The following is an 18,665-nucleotide window of genomic DNA, read 5'->3' as shown; positions in this document are numbered from 1 at the left end:
CTCTCGGGTTTTTTTTCCTGCGGTTTTAATTCCTCCTTTCAGAGCAAAAAAAACTTCCTGTAGCAAAAGGGATCATTTTTCACCTGCACAAAACAGCAGTTGTCTTCTCAACAATTACCTGTCCCAGAAGGAGATGAGCTGCTTTGTGAAGTTCAAGACCACAGTTCATGCTGAGGACAGGCTTATATAAACGTTGTCATGTCAACAACTGGGAGACAAGAGCTTTAGGGAATATGAGATGAAGTATTATGGTCCACATTCTTTCAAATCTGCACCTTGGGCAACCTGATGGGATTTTTTTTTTTTTTCACGCACTGATTTTTCCTTTCTTTGTGTTAAAATATGCTGACATTTAGTCGAATTTATGCATGTTACGAAACAACGTTATGAGCAACAAATGAAAGAACCACGCAGCAACTGGAATGTCTAACAGCAAACAGAACGGCCCTTTCATGGTGTTATGTGTGTTCTGTAAACACAATAGAATGCATTGCCAATCAATACTGGCTTAACAAGGTATTTTCATGTAATAAGCCCAAACATTTCCACGCGAGTGAAATTAATAACTCTTAGCGTCGAGTAATAAATATCTGTTTTTCTGAAGTTCTGTAATTATCACATAGAGGCATAGTGTCATGCAGTGTGCAAACAGGCCCTTCGGCCCAACTTGCCCACACCGACCAATATGTCCCATCTACACTAGATCCACTTGCCCGTGTTTGGCCCACATCCCTCTAAACCTATCCTATCCATGTACCTGTCTAATTGCTTCTTAAACGTTGTGATAGTCCCTGCCTCAACTACCTCCTCCGGCAGCTCGTTACATGCACCCACCACACTTTGTGTGAATGGTTCAAATTGAAGGAAGACACAAAATGCTGGAGTAACTCAGCGGGACAGGCAGCATCTCTGGAGGGAAGGAATGTGTGATGTATGTATATGTGTGTGTATATGTATGCATGTACATGTGTGTATATGTATATATACGCACACTGAACTTTTTTTTCCTTGTTTATTATATTGTTTACAGTGTACTATGTTTACATATTCTATTGTGCTGCTTCAAGTAAGAATTTCATTGTTCTCTCTGCAGTCTCTATCCAATACCGCAAGAAATTGCAGCCCAGACCATCCCACAAACCAAACTCCCTTTTAGTGACTCCACTTATACCTCACGCTGCCTCAGCAGCATAATCAAGGACAAGTCACACCCTGGTCACTTCCGCTTCTCCCCTCTCCAATCAGGCAAAAGGTTTAGAAGTGTGAAATCGTACACCACCATATCCGGGGACAGTTTCTTCCAAAGATCCTATAGCGAGCAAGATAGACCACTTGACGAAAAAGACGTAGTACGGTCTTGGGCAGATTCATGGGTAATTTTTGGTCCCATTTCCGTAACCGGCTTCCGTCTCCGCACCAAAGATCCCACCATAGCGGAGCAAAGATACTAGTGCGGAGACGGAAGCCGGTTACGGAAACATCCTCGTAAAAATAAAAGTTATTTGGTAAGAATCTTCTCCTCATTTTCAGAATTATAATTTATTAACACAAACTGTTCCCCCGCAACGTTGATTACACTGCAAGTCGGGTCGGGTTACTGAAATGGATGAAAAAAAGGCCCACGTTCCGCTCCATTGTGTACTACACGTCAGCCCATTGCATTTAGAAGGAGTGGTCTATCTTGCTCCGCTATAGGATCTTTGGTTTCTTCCCAGTTGTTATCAGACAACTGAATCATCCTACCACAACCGGAGAGCAGTGCTGAACTAATATCTACCCCTTTGATGACCCTCGGACTATCCTTGATCAGACTCTGTAGCCTTTACCTTGCAGTAAATTGTGTATCTGTACACTGGAAATAGCTCGACTGTAATCATGTATTGTCTTTCTGCTGACTGGATAGCCGACAACTAAAGCTTATCACTGCACCTCAGTGCACGTGACAATACATTAATTTAAACTAAAACTAAAACTATCTGGGACATACAACAATAAAACACTCTTGGCACTCGAGCATGATCAACTTGTTGAGAGATTGAGCGAGTATGAAAAGACTTTCAGAACACATTCTTGAACATGTCATAGGAGAGACAGTTGCGGGTGCAGGATTGGAGAAATGCATGGCGACGAATGGTCGGTTAGTTAATAGGCACAAAGCTAATAGTGGGAATAAATAAGTTATTTTTAGGATGATGGGCGGCTGCTAATGGAGTATCATATGGACCCGTGCTCAGGTGTCAATTGTTAACAATCTCTCTCAATGACTCAGATGAATAGGTGAAGTGTAACGTAATCAACTTAGCTGATGATATTGAGCTCGGTGGGAAAGTGAATAAAGCAAAGTTGCAAAATAAAACAGATTGGTTGAGTGAATGGACGAGAAGGTGGCAGATAATATCGTGTGCTAGAAACTGTACAACTTTCCATTTTGGATGGAAAAATGGAGGACGGATTGTTTAAAAATAGGTGGCACGGTGGCGTGGAGGTAGACTGGCGTCGAGGTGGCGTCGAGGTGGCGTCGACTGGCTTACAGCGCCAGAGACGCTGACTACGGGTGCTTAACTGTGCCAAGTTTTGTACGTTCTCCCCGTGACCTGCGTGGGTTTTCTCCGAGATCTTCGGTTTCCTCCCACACTCCAAAGACGTACAGGTTTGTAGGTTGATTGGCTTGGTATGAATGCAAAAATAAATTGTCCCTAGTGTGTGTGTAGGGTAGTGTCAATGTGCCTGTTTCCATACTGTATTTCTAAACTAAACTGAATAAGAGGAGAGAGGGCATGTAAATATAGAGAGATGGTTTGATGCCCACACAGAAATGATCGGGTAGGATCATGGTAAATTAGAAGGCAATCATTTTACAATCACACCTGGAGTTGTGTGCACCATTCAGCCCTATTTACCAAGGGGAATTTTCATTGAGAAGAGGATTCCATGTGGAGAGTGGATGTTTTCATAAGATCTTTATTCATAAGTCATCCATTTAATCGTGGCTGATCTATCTTTCCCTCTCAACCCCATTCTCCTGCCTTCTTCCCATAACCTCTGACACACGTACTAATCAAGAATCTGTCGAACTCCAAGTTAAATTTACCCAATGGTTTGGACTCCACAGTGTCGGTGGCAATGAATTCCACAGATTCACCACCTTCTGACTAAATAAATTCCTTCTCATACCCTTTCAAATAGTTGGTCCTTTTATTCTGAGCCTGTGCCCTCTGGTCTTAGACTCTCCCACTAGTGGGAACATCCTCTCCACACCCATTCTATCCAGGCCTTCACTATTCGGTAATTTCAATGAGGTCCCTCCTCATCCTTCTAAACTCCAGCGAGTACAGACACAGTTTTGTCAAATGCTCATCATACATTAACCCAATTATCCTCCGATGACCATATTATAAAAACAAGGAATAATGTTGAGGCTTTACAAGGCACTGGCTAGACCGTATTTGGAGTATTGTTTTCCCTGGCTAATCAGTCGAGAACTATGGATCACAGATTGACAATAAGGAATGGGCCTGTTGGGATCAAAATGAGTGGAAACATCTTCCCTCAATTAACATCATAAGTCATAGGAGCATAATTAGGCCATTCAGCCCATCGAGTCTACTCTACCATTCAATCACGACTGATCTATTTCTTTCCTCTCAACTCCAAGGAAGCACACCATTGCCAATACTTCCTCAGAAGACTAAGGAAGTTCGATATGTCTCCAACGCCTCTTATCAACTTCTACAGATGCACCGCAGAAAACATGCTATTGGGATGCATCACAGCTTGGTTTGGAAAGAGGTCAGCCCTAGACTCCAAGAATCTGACCCCAAGAGTTATGGATATAGCCCAGGCGATCACACAGGCCAGAGTTTACTCCAAAGAATAGCTTATTTTTTATTTTTATTCCATGCATTTTTCTCCCATTTCCTCCCAAATTCATTGACACCCTACTGTGTGTAAGAACGAACTGCAAATGCTGATTCCTGACTGTGCTAGCTAGTGTCAGAAGGAACTGCAGATGCTGGTTTACACCAAAGATAGGCACAAAGTGCTGGAGTAACTCAACGGGCCAGGAGGCATCTCTGGAGATGGGTGACGTTTCGGGTCAAGAGCCTTCATCAGACAACGTGTCTGAAGAAGGGTCCTAACATGAAATGTCACCTATACTTTCTCTCCAGAGATGCTGCCTGACCCGCTGAGTTTCTCCAGCACTTTGTGTCTATCTTCGACAATTTACTGTGATTTGGAGAGCAGTTCTTCGGCCACTGTTGTTGAGGCGATTGAGGAAGACCATGGCAATGATTGTCCCTTCAGATGGCCGGCAGACGCTTCTGTTATAACAGCAGGGAGGAAAGTGAACATATCATGACTGTCAGCGAGTTCCTGGTCTCCCTGTTCTTTTATTATCCGCCATCTGTACATCAGCACAAACCTCATTCTCTGTTAGTTGCCGTCTGAACTTGTACCACAGCAAAGGCAAAACTATATTTATTTGTCTTTACCACTTTATGACTGTAATTTAGGATGCCACTGTTCAGGGCGGCACAGTGGTTTTGCGGTAGAGTCGCTGCCTTACAGCAGCAGTGACCCGGGTTCGATCCTAACTATGGGTGTGCTGTTTGTACGGAGTTATTCTGTTCTCCCCGTGACCGCGTAGGTTTTCTCCATGTGCGCCAGTTTCCTCCCACATTCCAAAAGCATACAGATTTGTTGGTTAATTGGCTTCAGTAAAATTGTAATTTTTCCCTAGTGTGTAGGATCGTGTTAGTGTACACTGGTCGGTGAGGACTCAGTGGGTCGAAGGGCATGTTTCCGCGCTGTATCTCTAAAGTCTAAAGTCTACATTGTGGTCGGATGCTGATGGAATCATAGATTTGAAATGTTGGCTTGAACTTTATCCTTCTTCTTTGCCCACCACTTGTGGCCAAGAATGTCTTACTTCCATTCCATTTCTGTGGGTTTCAAATCAGCTGATGAGGACCATGTGGATTCTACAAACTTAAACATAATAACAGGGTGGGCAGGTTTGTAAATTTGGGAGATATTTCTGCAGATATTTGCTGGATTCCACTGTGTTCTGAGATTCTAGGAATTCTGAATCTTCAGTCCACTCTCCCTATTAAACGGCCATTGTCCAAGGATTCCCACGAATTGACAACAATGGTACATTACATTACTAGAGAATATCCTTCTTTCAAATCCACTGTCCTTCTGAAAAATGTCTTGCCATGAGGGAGCTTGTCTGGTAATCATGGTGCAGATGTGAATCTATGCCAGGGAGTGAGAAGGAATCCATCCCCAACCATGGGAGGCACAGTGGCACAATGGTCGAGTTGCTGACTTACAATGCCAGAGTCCCGGGTTCGATCCTGACTATGGGTGCTGTCTGTTTTGAGTTTGTTACTTGGTCCATGTGACTGTGTGGGCTTTCACCGGCTGCTCCGGTTTCCTCCCACGTTTCAAAGACGCGCAGGTTTGTAGGTTAATTGGCTTCTGTAAATTGTCCATAGAGTGTAGGACACAACTAGTGCATGGGTAATTGTTGATCGGCTCAGACTCGGTGGCCCGAAGGGCCTGTTTCCATGCTGTATTTCTAAATTAAACTAAACTAAACTAAGCTGAATAAATGTAGCACCAAGTCCCATTGATCGTACCACAGTATATTGTGGATCAGGGTTTGGGAGCAATCCTGAGAGATTGTGGGTCTCAAAGAGATCCCAGGATCAGGGGGAAATTCACTCATCCAGGTTGACCAACAAGTGAAAACCAGGCAGGAGCAAATCAGCATCAAAGATGAATGTAAATGTCTTCCTTGTGGGGAAAAAATGCTCATTATTTCAGTTAGAATTACAATTGAAGGGAACTAAATATTCTCTATTATTTACAGTAACTTTATACTTATCTTCTTCAAGCAAAAATAAAATCGTCCAGATTCTTCTTGTCGTGTCGCTACACCTTTCCAAGCCACTGTATAACGCAGGCTCTGGCACATGGGTTGAAGACCTTGTGATCTTCTGGTTTGCAGGGTTCTGGGAGGAGAGGGCAGGCATGTGGGAGGAGGAGCCAGGTGTGGTCACACTGCTGCTAGTTCCACCTCTGGTATCCTCAAATTTAAAGTATTTTGCATGAAAATGTTACATGGTCAAAAAGTCTTTTGGCACATTGGCCTTCATTGAGTTTGGCACATTGACCCAATTGAAGTTGGGAGGTCACGTGGCAGTTCTATAAAACGTTGGTGAGGCAACATTTAGAGCATTGTGAAGATAGACACAATATGTTGGAGTAATGCAGAGAGTCAGGCAGCATCTTTGGAAAAAAGGAATAGCTGTCATTTTGGGTCAGAACCCTTCTTCAGACTGAAAGATAACGCCTGCAGTTCCTTCCCACAGTACACATTTAGAGTATTGTGTTCAGTTCTGGGCACCATGTTGAAGGAAAGATGTTGTCAAGCTGGAAAGGGTGCAGAGAAGATTTATGAGGATGTTGCCAGGACTCGAGGGCTTGAGCTATAGGGAGAGGTTGAGCAGGCTAGGACTTTATTCCTTAGAGCGCAGGAGGATGAGGGGTGATCCTATAGAGGTGCCCACATGATGAGAGGAATAGATCAGGTAAACACACAGAGTCTCTTGCCCAGAATATGGTAATTGAGAACCAGTGGACATGGGTTTAAGCTGAGGGGGAGGGGGGGGGGGGGGGGGGGGGGGGGGGGGGAGAGATTTGGTAGGAACATGAAGGTAATCATATTTACACAGAGAATGGTTGGTAAATGGAACGAGCTGCGGAGGAGGTAGTTGAGTCAGGTACAATCACTAACGTTTAAGAAACATTTAGACAGGTACATGGATAAGACAGGTTTAGAGCGATATGGGCCAAACGCAGGCAGGTGGGACAAGTGTAGATGGGACATGTTGGTCGGTGTGGCCGAAGGGCCTGTTTCCACGCTGTGTGACCCTTTGATTCTGTGACTCCAATACCTTTGCCCTTGCCTTCCATTTGCCTGCTTATTCCTGCACAGGACAGCAGATTTTATTCTGTTTTTACCTGTTCTCTCACTCCCTAAGGCGGGTTGCGATGAAATGAATTCAATAACAATTGCCCAGGCCTGTTTAGAAATAATGTTACAACACGTAGCTCCTTACATCTTAAAGTCAAATGAAGTTTCCAGTTGTCACCCATAAATAATATAGTTGCGGTTTTATTTTTTTCCACTTCAGATAATGAAAGTCTGCCTTGATTTTGGCAGTTCATGAGGGCACTACTTATGAATCTGCCAAGAATCAGATTCAGATTAGATGACTCATAGTTAGATCAAGATGCACCTCCAAGTGAACTGCTCAGATCCTTCTGTCTTCTTGTCATCAATTAAAAAATAATGTCCCTTTAGTAATTGGAAAGAATATTGCAACAGCTTACGACAGGAAGGACTGGTTTAGCTCAGTTGGTTAGAGCGAGGTGTTGATAACGCCAGGGTCACAGGTTCAATCCCCGTAAGGGCCACTGCATTATGGAGCAGCAGTCTTGACCTGGGTTCAAGTGTGGTCTAGCATGGTCTGTGTGTGAATTGTGATGCTGCCTGACCTTCCAGCACGATGGCACAGCTGCTGCCTTACAGCACCAGAGGCTTTGTACATTCTACCTGTGCCCGGGTGCTCCGGTTTCCTCAGTTGGTTAGAACGTGGTGTTTGTAGGTTAATTGGCATTGGTAAAATTCTACAGTAAGTTGTCCCTATTGTGTGTAGGATGGTGTAAGTGTGTACGGAATGATTGCGTACTCGGTGAGCGTGGACTCGGTGGGCCGAAGAGCCTGTTTCTCCGAAATCTAAATTCTAAAGGAATTGAGAGTCCTTTACTAGAAGATTGAAGGCACAAGGAGCTGCAGATTCTTGAATCTCGAGCAAAACACAAACACTCAGGCAGCATCTGTGGATGTAATGGACAGGCGACGTTTCGAGTCTGAAGAAAGGTCTTGATCCGAATCGTTGTCTATCGATTCACAGATGCTGCCTGGCCTGCTGAGTTCCACCACCAATTTGTGTTTTACAGACATGACAAGTTTGAGCGTGAACCTTGAAACACATTATGAGCATGAAAGACATTATACTGTCCCCACTGTCCCATCCTCTATATTAGAAGAATCAAGAAACATAGGACATAGGTTTAATGTGAGGGAGTGGGGGTGAAGGAAAGATTTAATAGGAACCTGAGGGGTAATTTTTTCACTCAAAGGGTGGTGGGTATATGGAACGAGATGATGGAGGAGGGCGTTGAGGCTGGTACTATCGCAACGTATAAGAAACATTTAGACTGGCACAAGGATAGGACAGGTTTAAAGGGATATGGGTCAAATGTAGGAAGGTGGGAGTAGTGTCGAAGGGACACTATGTTGGTCAGTGAGGGGAATAGACAATAGACAATGGATAATAGGTGCAGGAGTAGGCCATTTGGTCCTTCGAGCCAGCACCGCCATTTAATATGATCATGGCTGATCATCCCCAATCAGTACCCCGTTCCTGCCTTCTCCCCATATCCCCTGACTCTGCTATCTTTAAGAGCTCTATCTAGCTCACTCTTGAAAGTATCCAGAGAACCGCCCTCCACCGCCCTCTGAGGCAGAGAATTCCACAGACTCACAATTCTCTGTGAGAAAAAGTGTTTCCTCGTCTCCGTTCTAAATGGCCTACCCCTTATTCTTAAACTGTGACCCCTGGTTCTGGACACCCCCAACATCGGGAACATGTTTCCTGCCTCTAGCGTGTCCAAACTAGGAAGTTGGCTCAAAGGGCATGTTTCCACGCTGTATCACTCTATGCCTCCATCAGGGCTGTTTAAAGTTGTCATGATTCGTAGAGGCATATGTCATAGATGCTTGTAGAACATGGAAACAGGCTAAAACTGTACTCTTATCTGATACAGGAGGCTAATAGATAGATCCTTTATTGTCAATCAGACCTTTCGGTCTGAACGAAATTATGTTGCCTGCAGTCATACACAGAATCAATAATAAAAAAACATACAATAAACACAAATTAAACATCCACCACAGTGAGTTCACCAAGCACATCCTCACAGTGATGGAGGCAAAGTCTTAGTCTCCGTCTCTTCCCTCCTTGTTCTCCCTCTGCGCTGAGGCGATCGATCCAGGCCGGAGATGCCGCCCTCCAGTCCAGCGGACCTCCGTGGTGATGTCGCCGCCGCCAAAAGCCGGAACGCCGTCTCCGCTCCGAGACGGCCCGCCACAGCATCAGCTCCGGGCCGCCGCCCCAGCTCCAGGCCGCCGCCCCAGTTCCAGGCCGCCGCCCCAGTTCTGGGTCCCGCAGTCTCCGCTCCAGGCCGCCGCCCCAGCTCCAGGCCGCCGCCCCAGCTCCGGGTCCCGCAGTCTCCGCTCCGGGTCGCCGCCCCAGCTCCGGGTCCCGCAGTCTCCGCTCCGGGCCGCCGCCCCAGCTCCAGGCCACTGCCCCAGCTCCAGGCCGCTGCCCCAGCTCCGGGTCCCGCAGTCTCAGCTCCGAGCCCCGCTGCATCAGCTCCGGGCCGCCGCCCCCGTTCCAGGCCGCCGCCCCAGCTCCAGATCCCGCAGTCTCTGCTCCAGGCCGCCGCCCCAGCTCCAGGCCGCCGCCCCAGCTCCAGATCCCGCAGTCTCCGCTCCGGGCAGCCGCCCCAGCTCCAGGCCGCTGCCCCTGCTCCGGGTCCCGCAGTCTCAGCTCCGAGCCCCGCTGCATCAGCTCCAGGCCGCCGCCGAAAGCCAGAACGTCGCACCAGCAAGTCGGGCCACCGCTGCCTTAGCCCCGAAGACGGCCAGCCTCTCGTTGGTAAGTCCTGGCTGGCTCTGCCTCCGGAGCCTCAGGGTCGGTCGCAGGTTGGAGGCCGCCAGCTCCGCCATCCGGAGGCAGAGAAGGGGGATACGACACGAAAAAGTCGCATTCCCCCGAAGGAAGAGACAGAGAACATGTTTCACCCCCTCTAACACAACCCAACAAACTAAAACTTAACCAAAACAACACAAAAAAAAACAACACAAAAAAGTAAAGACAGACGGACTGCAGGCGAGCCGCAGCTGTTAACAGCGCCGCCACTTCCGGACTTGGTGTTGGTCAGTCTTAACACATCATGCTATTTGACGTGACCTCAAGGGTGCATTTCTTGAAGTACATAACACAGCGGTTAAAGTGGTGAAATTGCTGAACTAATAATTCTGAGATCAAATCTCACCAAGGCAACTTGGTAATTTGAAATAAAAACAATGAGTCATTAGCAACAATGAATGCAAAGTCAATGAATTAAAAAAAAAACGATTTGTTTCACTTTTGTCCATCATGCAATGATAAGTGATTCCAGGTGCATAGCAAGTCGGGGCACGGAGTGCTGGAGTAACATAGAATAAGGCAGCACCTCTGGAGAACATGGGTTGGGTAACGTTTTGGGTTGGGACCCTTCTTCGGATTGTCGGTTCTCAAACGGTCCCAACCCAAATTGTCACCCATCCATGTTCTCCAGAGATGGTGCCTGGCCCACTAGTGTAGGATAGTGTTAATGTACAGGAATCACTGGTCAGTGTGGACAGTGAAGGATCTGTTTCCGCACTGTATCTCTAAACTAAACAAAAACTAAACTAGTTACTTATTTCAGATATATAGTAGATATATATAGTCCGGACCTTCCATTATCAACCCAGTTACTTCTGTAGTAGGATACCCAATGAAGTCAATGTTACTGCATTTAACTGAAGCAATAGTGTTTACAAATGATCATTTTTGATGAACCCAATATTTTCATTATAGGAAAATGGTATGAATCCATATCACAATAACAAGGAACTGCAGATGCTAGCTTATACCAAAAATAGACACAAAGATATGTGTAAGAAGAAACTGTAGATGCTGGTTTACACTGAAGATAGACACAAAATGCTGGAGTAACTCAGCGGGATAGGCAGCATCTCTGGAGAGAAGGAACGGGTGACGTTTTGGGTCCAGACCCATCTTCAGACTCGAAGAAGGATCTCGACCCGAAACATCACCCATTCGTTCTCCCCAGAGATGCTGCCTGCCCAGCTGAGTTACTCCAGCATTTTGTGTCTATCTACAGACACAGAGATAGTTTGACGAAGGTTCCCGACCCAAAACCTTTCCATTTTCTCCAGCGATGTTGCCTGACCCGCTGAGTTACTCTAGCGCTTTGTGTCTATCACAGTTACATCTAATAGGTATCTTTCTCTCAACTACCTCAGACATCGGGTGCTGTTTTATTGTGAGTTTATCCAGCTGATGTGCCAGGGAGACTGAGATGAATCAAAAGTGCCAAATGTGGGTGAGTTGTCAGCTTTTATTTGGTGTATACTCTGTAAATTACTCCCTCATTACTGCAGATTCTAAAAGCCCAAAAGGGTTAAGTGACACTATAATTTTCCTTTGCTATTGGCAAACATGGAGTGAAGTCACAAAACGCTGGAGAAACTCAGCGAGCTGGCCACCAGGTGAGGATGGTGGGTGGGAGAGGACCATTTAATTACGAGAAGTCAGGACCAACTCTGAAACTGGCAAATCTCCGACTGGCCACAATATAGAGGATAGCATCACTTAAAAATCCAGATCTGTTCTGCTAAATCCGTATTGGGACGATGTTCCCAGTTGATTTCACTACATGTCACAAAACGGAACTACAGATGCTGGTTTATTCTAAAGATGGACACAAAATGCTAGAGTAAAGAGCATGTCCCACTTGGGTGATATTTACACGTCACGCAGGTGGCGCGCGAGGATTTTGAACATCCCAAAATCCTGGGGCGTCGTGCGCTACCTCGCGTCACTGCAAACGCCACCAGGCCTCACCACGCGCCATCCAATTTTTAGGATGTCGCGTAAATGATGCGCAAATGACGCCCAAGTATGACAGGCCCTTAACTCAAAAGGTCAGGCAGGATTTCTGAAGACACTGAATGTTAGTTCACTGGATGATCCTGATGGATGTGATGGCTAGTTTAGTTAAAATAGACACAAAATACTGGAGTAACACAGCGGGACAGGCAGCGTCATGGGACTGCAGATGCTGGTCTACACTGAAGATAGACACGAAATGCTGGAGTAACTCAGTGTTTAGTTTAGTTTAGTTTAATGTCACGTGTTCCGAGGTACAGTGAAAATCTTTTTGTTGCATGCTATCCAGTCAGCGGAAAGACTACACATAATATGCATATACCGTGCGAAACAGAAAGACTACATATGATTCCAATTGAGCCATCCACAGTGTACAGATACAGGATAAATGGTATAATGTATAGTGCAAGATAAAGTTCAGTAAAGTCTGATTAAAGATAATCCGAGTGTCTCCAATGAGGCATATAGTAGCTCAGGACCGCTCTCCAGTTATTGAGGGGATGGTTCAGTTGCCTGATAACAGCTAGGAAGAAATCGTCAGCAATAGGCCAGTATTGCCAGCTGCCGCTTGGACTGAAGATAGAACCAGATCTGAAGTTTATGTAAAAACAAATTTCACCCTAACTCGGTATATGTAATAATCAGAACCATTGATTAAACCATTTTGGTTCACTCTGATGGATGCAGAAGAATTTCTAAGCAAGTATTCGGCACAAATTTACAGACCGTTAGTTTAATTCAATTTAGTCTAGTTTAGTTTGTTGTCACGTGTACCAAGGTACAGTGGAAAGCTTTTTGCTCCGTACTATCCAGTCAGTGGAAAGACCACACATGAGGACTGGGAGAAATTCAGAGACCAGCAGAGGAGGACAAAGGGCTTAATTAGGAAAGGAAAAATAGATTATGAAAGAAAACTGGCAGGGAACATAAAAACTGACTGCAAAAGTTTTATAGATATGTGAAAAGAAAGAGATTAGTTAAAACAAATGTAGGTCCCTTGCAGTCAGAAACAGGTGAGTTGATCATGGGAAACAAGGATATGGCGGACCAATTGAATAACTACTTTGGTTCCGTCTTCACTAAGGAAGACATTTTAGACTGGGTATTGAGTAATGAGGAAGGGTTAGTTAGCAGTCTTGTTGTACATGCCCCCATGGGCAAGAGTGACCATAATATGGTTGAGTTCTTCATTAGGATGGAGAGCGACAATGTTAATTCAGAAACAATGGTTCTGAACTTAAAGAAAGGTAACTTTGAGGGTATGAGACGTGAATTGGCCAAGATTGACTGGCAATTAATTCTAAAAGGGTTGACGGTGGATATGCAATGGAAGACATTTAAAGACTGCATGGATGAACTACAAAAATTGTTCATCCCAGTTTGGCAAAAGAATAAATCAGGGAAGGTAGTGCATCCGTGGATAACAAGGGAAATCAGGGATAATATCAAAGCGAAGGATGATGCGTACAAATTAGCCAGAAAAAGCAGCATACCAGAGGACTGGGAGAAATTCAGAGACCAGCAGAGGAGGACAAAGGGCTTAATTAGGAAAGGAAAAATAGATTATGAAGGAAAACTGGCAGGGAACATAAAAACTGACTGCAAAAGTTTTTATAGATATGTGAAAAGAAAGAGATTAGTTAAAACAAATGTAGGTCCCTTGCAGTCAGAAACAGGTGAGTTGATCATGGGGAACAAGGATATGGCGGACCAATTGAATAACTACTTTGGTTCCGTCTTCACTAAGGAAGACATAAATAATCTGCCGGAAATAACAGGGGACCGCGGGTCAAAGGAGTTGGAGGAATTGAGTGAAATCCAGGTTAGTCGGGAAGTGGTGTTGGGTAAATTGAATGGATTAAAGGCCGATAAATCCCCAGGGCCAGATAGGCTGCATCCCAGAGTACTTAAGGAAGTAGCTCCAGAAATAGTGGATGCATTAGTAATAATCTTTCAAAACTCTTTAGATTCTGGAGTAGTTCCTGAGGATTGGCGGGTAGCAAACGTAACCCCATTTTTTAAGAAGGGAGGGAGAGAGAAAACGGGGAATTACAGACCAGTTAGTCTAACATCGGTAGTGGGGAAACTGCTAGAGTCAGTTATTAAAGATGGGATAGCAGCACATTTGGAAAGTGGTGAAATCATTGGACAAAGTCAGCATGGATTTACGAAAGGTAAATCATGTCTGACGAATCTTATAGAATTTTTCGAAGATGTAACTAGTAGCGTGGATAGGGGAGAACCAGTGGATGTGGTGTATCTGGACTTCCAGAAGGCTTTCGACAAGGTCCCACATAAGAGATTAGTATACAAACTTAAAGCACACAGTATTGGGGGTTCAGTATTGATGTGGATAGAGAACTGGCTGGCAAACAGGAAATAAAGAGTAGGAGTAAACGGGTCCTTTTCACAATGGCGGGCAGTGACTAGTGGGGTACCGCAAGGCTCAGTGCTGGGACCCCAGCTATTTATAATATATATTAATGATCTGGATGAGGGAATTGAAGGCAATATCTCCAAGTTTGCGGATGACACTAAGCTGGGGGGCAGTGTTAGCTGTGAGGAGGATGCTAGGAGACTGCAAGGTGACTTGGATAGGCTGGGTGAGTGGGCAAATGTTTGGCAGATGCAGTATAGTGTGGATAAATGTGAGGTTATCCATTTTGGTGGCAAAAACAGGAAAGCAGACTATTATCTAAATGGTGGCTGATTAGGAAAATGGGAGATGCAGCGAGACCTGGGTGTCATGGTACACCAGTCATTGAAATTAGGCATGCAGGTGCAGCAGGCAGTGAAGAAAGCGAATGGTATGTTAGCTTTCATAGCAAAAGGATTTGAGTATAGGAGCAGGGAGGTTCTACTGCAGTTGTACACACCTGGAGTATTGCGTACAGTTTTGGTCTCCAAATCTGAGGAAGGACATTATTGCCATAGAGGGAGTGCAGAGAAGGTTCAACAGACTGATTCCTGGGATGTCAGGACTGTCTTATGAAGAAAGACTGGATAGACTTGGTTTATACTCTCTAGAATTTAGGAGATTGAGAGGGGATCTTATAGAAACTTACAAAATTCTTAAGTGGTTGGACAGGCTAGATGCAGGAAGATTGTTCCCGATGTTGGGGAAGTCCAGGACAAGGGGTCACAGCTTAAGGATAAGGGGGAAATCCTTTAAAACCGAGATGAGAAAAACTTTTTTCACACAGAGAGTGGTGAATCTCTGGAACTCTCTGCCACAGAGGGTAGTTGAGGCCAGTTCATTGCTATATTTAAGAGGGAGTTAGATGTGGCCCTTGTGGCTAAAGGGATCAGAGGGTATGGAGAGAAGGCAGGTACGGGATACTGAGTTGGATGATCAGCCATGATCATATTGAATGGCGGTGCAGGCTCGAAGGGCCGAATGGCCTACTCCTGCACCTAATTTCTATGTTTCTATGTTTCTATGATTACAATCGAGCCATCCACAGTGGGCCTCGACCTGAAACGTCACCTATTCCTTTTCTCCATAGATGCTGCTTGACCCGCTGAGTTACTCCAGCATTTTAAGTCTGTCCTTGGTATAAACCAGCATCAGCGGTTCCTTCCTACACAGTGTACAGATACAGGATAAAGGGAATAATGTTTAATGCAAGATAAAGTTCAGTAAAACCAGATGAAAGATAGTCTGAGGGTCCCCAAAGTGGTAGATGGTAGCTCAGGAGCTCTCTCTAGTTATCGATAGGGTGGTTCAGTTGTCTGGTAACAGCTGGGAAGAAACTGTCCCTTGAATCTGGAGGTGTACGTTTTCACACTTCTATATCTATGCGTATGCCATGTGCAGGAAGGAACTGCAGATGCTTGCTTACACACCGAAGATAGACACAAAATGCTGGAGTAACTCAGCGGGACAGGCATCATCTCTGGATAGAAGAAATGGGTGACGTTTCGGGTCGAAACCCTTCTGCAGACCACGCGCAGGTCAAGTGCAGGTTCTTCAGTGAGTTACTGACAGGAGGATGCACGACTAATGACATTGAAAACAGCCTCAGGCTCCTGATCCACTCGTTAGTTAAGCCAGATAGGGATCGGTGTTTGTACAAAACCCAAACTTGTTCCGTGATTGTGCAACATCATAAACTGTCAGAGATTGGCACCTTGTTCTGAAACGCTGTTGACAGCACAGTTATTATCTCGTGGTGAGCAATGAACATCTTTGTTCACCGGGGTGTCCCAATGAATTGACAAAGCCGTCTCCAACCTCTATCTATTTCATCTTTTCACTAACAAGAACAATTGTGAAGATAAACTTAGTTGCAGGAGCAGTTTGTGTCTCGTAAAGTAAATTCTAATTTAAACAATTTTTTCACAGTTTGCCAAAAGATGTTCGGTACAAATGATAAGCATGTTGAGGGCGTTCATGAGACAACACTTTCTCTCTTTAATTCATAGTGTTGACACCAATTTGCTAAGGATACAATGATGGACTTAGTCAAAATTATGTTCAAAACTTGCGCTGGAACTCTGTCAGTGTGGGGAGCACTGCCAGTAAAAGTCTGAATGAGAGTCTTAGAGTCTTACAGCATGGAAACAGGCCCTTTGGCCCAACTTAGCTGAAAGCAGTCGCCAAGAAATCAAACATACTCCACTTTGAGTGGTCGCCCATGAAGATTTCCATGCAGAGCCAATTTCTTTTCACTACCGTTCAAACTGAGCAAGGTTTCCACTGCACCAAATTCAGATTGGGTTGGGAGGGAGTCATGCCATGAAGTCATAGGATCATACGGTGTAGAAACAGGCCCTATGGCCCAGTTTTCCCACACCGACCAACATGCCCCATATTCCTCCGAACCTGTCCTATACATGTTCTAGTCTAAATGTTTCTTAAGCACTGCAATAGTACACGCATCAACTACCTCCTCCAGCAGCTCATTCCATACAGCCACCACCCTTTGTGTGAGGAAGTTACCACTTAGGTTACTATTATATCTCTCCCCTATTGAAAGGCAGACTTCTGTGTCATAGTGCCTTCCATAATGTTTGGGACAAAGATCCATCATTTACTTATTTGACTCTGTACTCCCCAATTTGAGAGTTGTAATAGGAATAAAATCACATGTGGTTAAAGTGCACATTGTCAGATTTTAATAAAGGCCATTTTTATACATTTTGGTTATACCATGTAGAAATTACAGCTGTGTTTATACATAGTCCGCCCACTTCAGGGCACCATAATGTTTGGGACACAGCAATGTAATGTGAATGAAAGTAGTCATGTTTAGTATTTTGTTACATATCCTTTGCATGCAATGACTGCTTGAAGTCTGCGATTCATGGATATCACCAGTTACTGGGGACGTCTTCTCTGGTGATGCTCTGCCAGGCCTGTATTGCCGCCATCTTTAGCTTATAGTTGTTTTGGTGGCTAGTCTCCTTCAGTTTACTCTTCATCATATATAAGGCCTGCTCAATTGGGTCCAGATCGGGTGATTGACTTGGCCACTCAAGAATTGACCATTTTTTAGCTTAGAAAAACTCCTGTGTTGCTTTAGCAGTGTGTTTGGGATCATTGATGCTGTAGAATGAACCACCGGCATTTGTTTGAACTTGAACAAATAGGATGTGTCTATACACTTCAGAATTCATTAAGCTACTACCATCAGCAGTTGTATCATCAATGAAGATAAGTAAGCCAGTACCTTCAACATCCATACATGCCCAGGCCCAGGCCCTGCCCGTCGACCCGTCGTCGTGGCCTACCAGCGGGCTTGGAGCGCCGTTTCTTGGCGGGAACCACCCAGCACCTCGGCCTGCGTGGCGGCACAGCATTGGAGCGCTGGAGCGGAGCGGAGCGGGCGATGCCTTGCCTGGGTCGCCGCGCTGGAGCTCTGGCGAGCTGGACCGCCGTGAGCAACATCTCCTGGCTGCGGGTCTGCGGAGCGGAGAGGCGGCGTGCGGAGAGACGGCGTGCGTAGAGGCGGCAAGGCGGCAGTGAGGAGAGCGGGCGCCGACTTTTTCATCTGGAGCCTGGGAGCGCCAAACCGACGCGGCCTTGTCGGCTTCGGCAGCCGCGGGCTCCAACCAAGAAGCGGCCGTTCCAAGTGGCCCAGCCGCCGAAAGGACTCTCCCGACGCCGGGGCAAGACCACCCGGTGAGAACGGCCAGGGACATCGGGCCTCCGTAGAGGCAACTGCGGTGGCCCCAATAGGCCTGACTTTGGGGTGAACATGGGGTGGGGACTGGACATTGTGCCTTCCTCCACAGTGCTATCCACTGTGGGGGGATGATTTTTTTTGTCTAACTGTAGTCTTGTAGGTCTGTGTCCAAGATGGCTGCCGTGAAGAGAGAGTGGACGCTGGCACGATTTGGTTGCCGCTGCTCTCTCTTCACACTGTGTTTTTGATTTTCTGTTTTTGGATTGAATTCTGTTTTTAATTTGTGTCATTGTGATGTCTTTAATTACTTGTTTTACTCCGATTATATGTTTTTATTCCGATTACTATGTAAGGTGTCCTTGAGATGTATGAAAGGCGCCCATTAAATAAAATTTATTATTATTATTATTATAACACCCCCACCACCATATTTCACACAGATGAGGTGGTATGCTTTGGATCTTGGGCAGTTCCTTCTCCTCCATACTTTGCTCTTGCCATCACTCCAATATAAGTTAATCTTCATCTCATCTATCCACAAGATCTTTTTTCCAGACCTGTGGTTGCTCTTTTAAGTACTTCTTGGCAAACTGTAACCTGGCCATCCTATTTTTGCAGCTAACCAGTGGTTTGCATCTTGCAGTGTAGTCTCTGTATTTCTGTTCATGAGGTCTTC

At 45.4% G+C, this 18,665-nt stretch overlaps 1 long non-coding RNA gene across 2 annotated transcripts in view; it reads left to right on the top strand.

Moving 5' to 3' along the window:
- The window catches only part of LOC116987954, a 153,091-nt gene that overhangs the window by 117,600 nt on the left and 16,826 nt on the right, over window positions 1-18,665 (top strand). The window lies entirely within an intron of this gene.

Source organism: Amblyraja radiata, chromosome 26, assembly GCF_010909765.2.
Source record: "Amblyraja radiata isolate CabotCenter1 chromosome 26, sAmbRad1.1.pri, whole genome shotgun sequence".
NCBI lineage: Eukaryota > Metazoa > Chordata > Chondrichthyes > Rajiformes > Rajidae > Amblyraja > Amblyraja radiata.
Note: the sequence above shows the minus strand (reverse complement) of the source record. Positions and strands in the feature narration are given on the sequence as shown.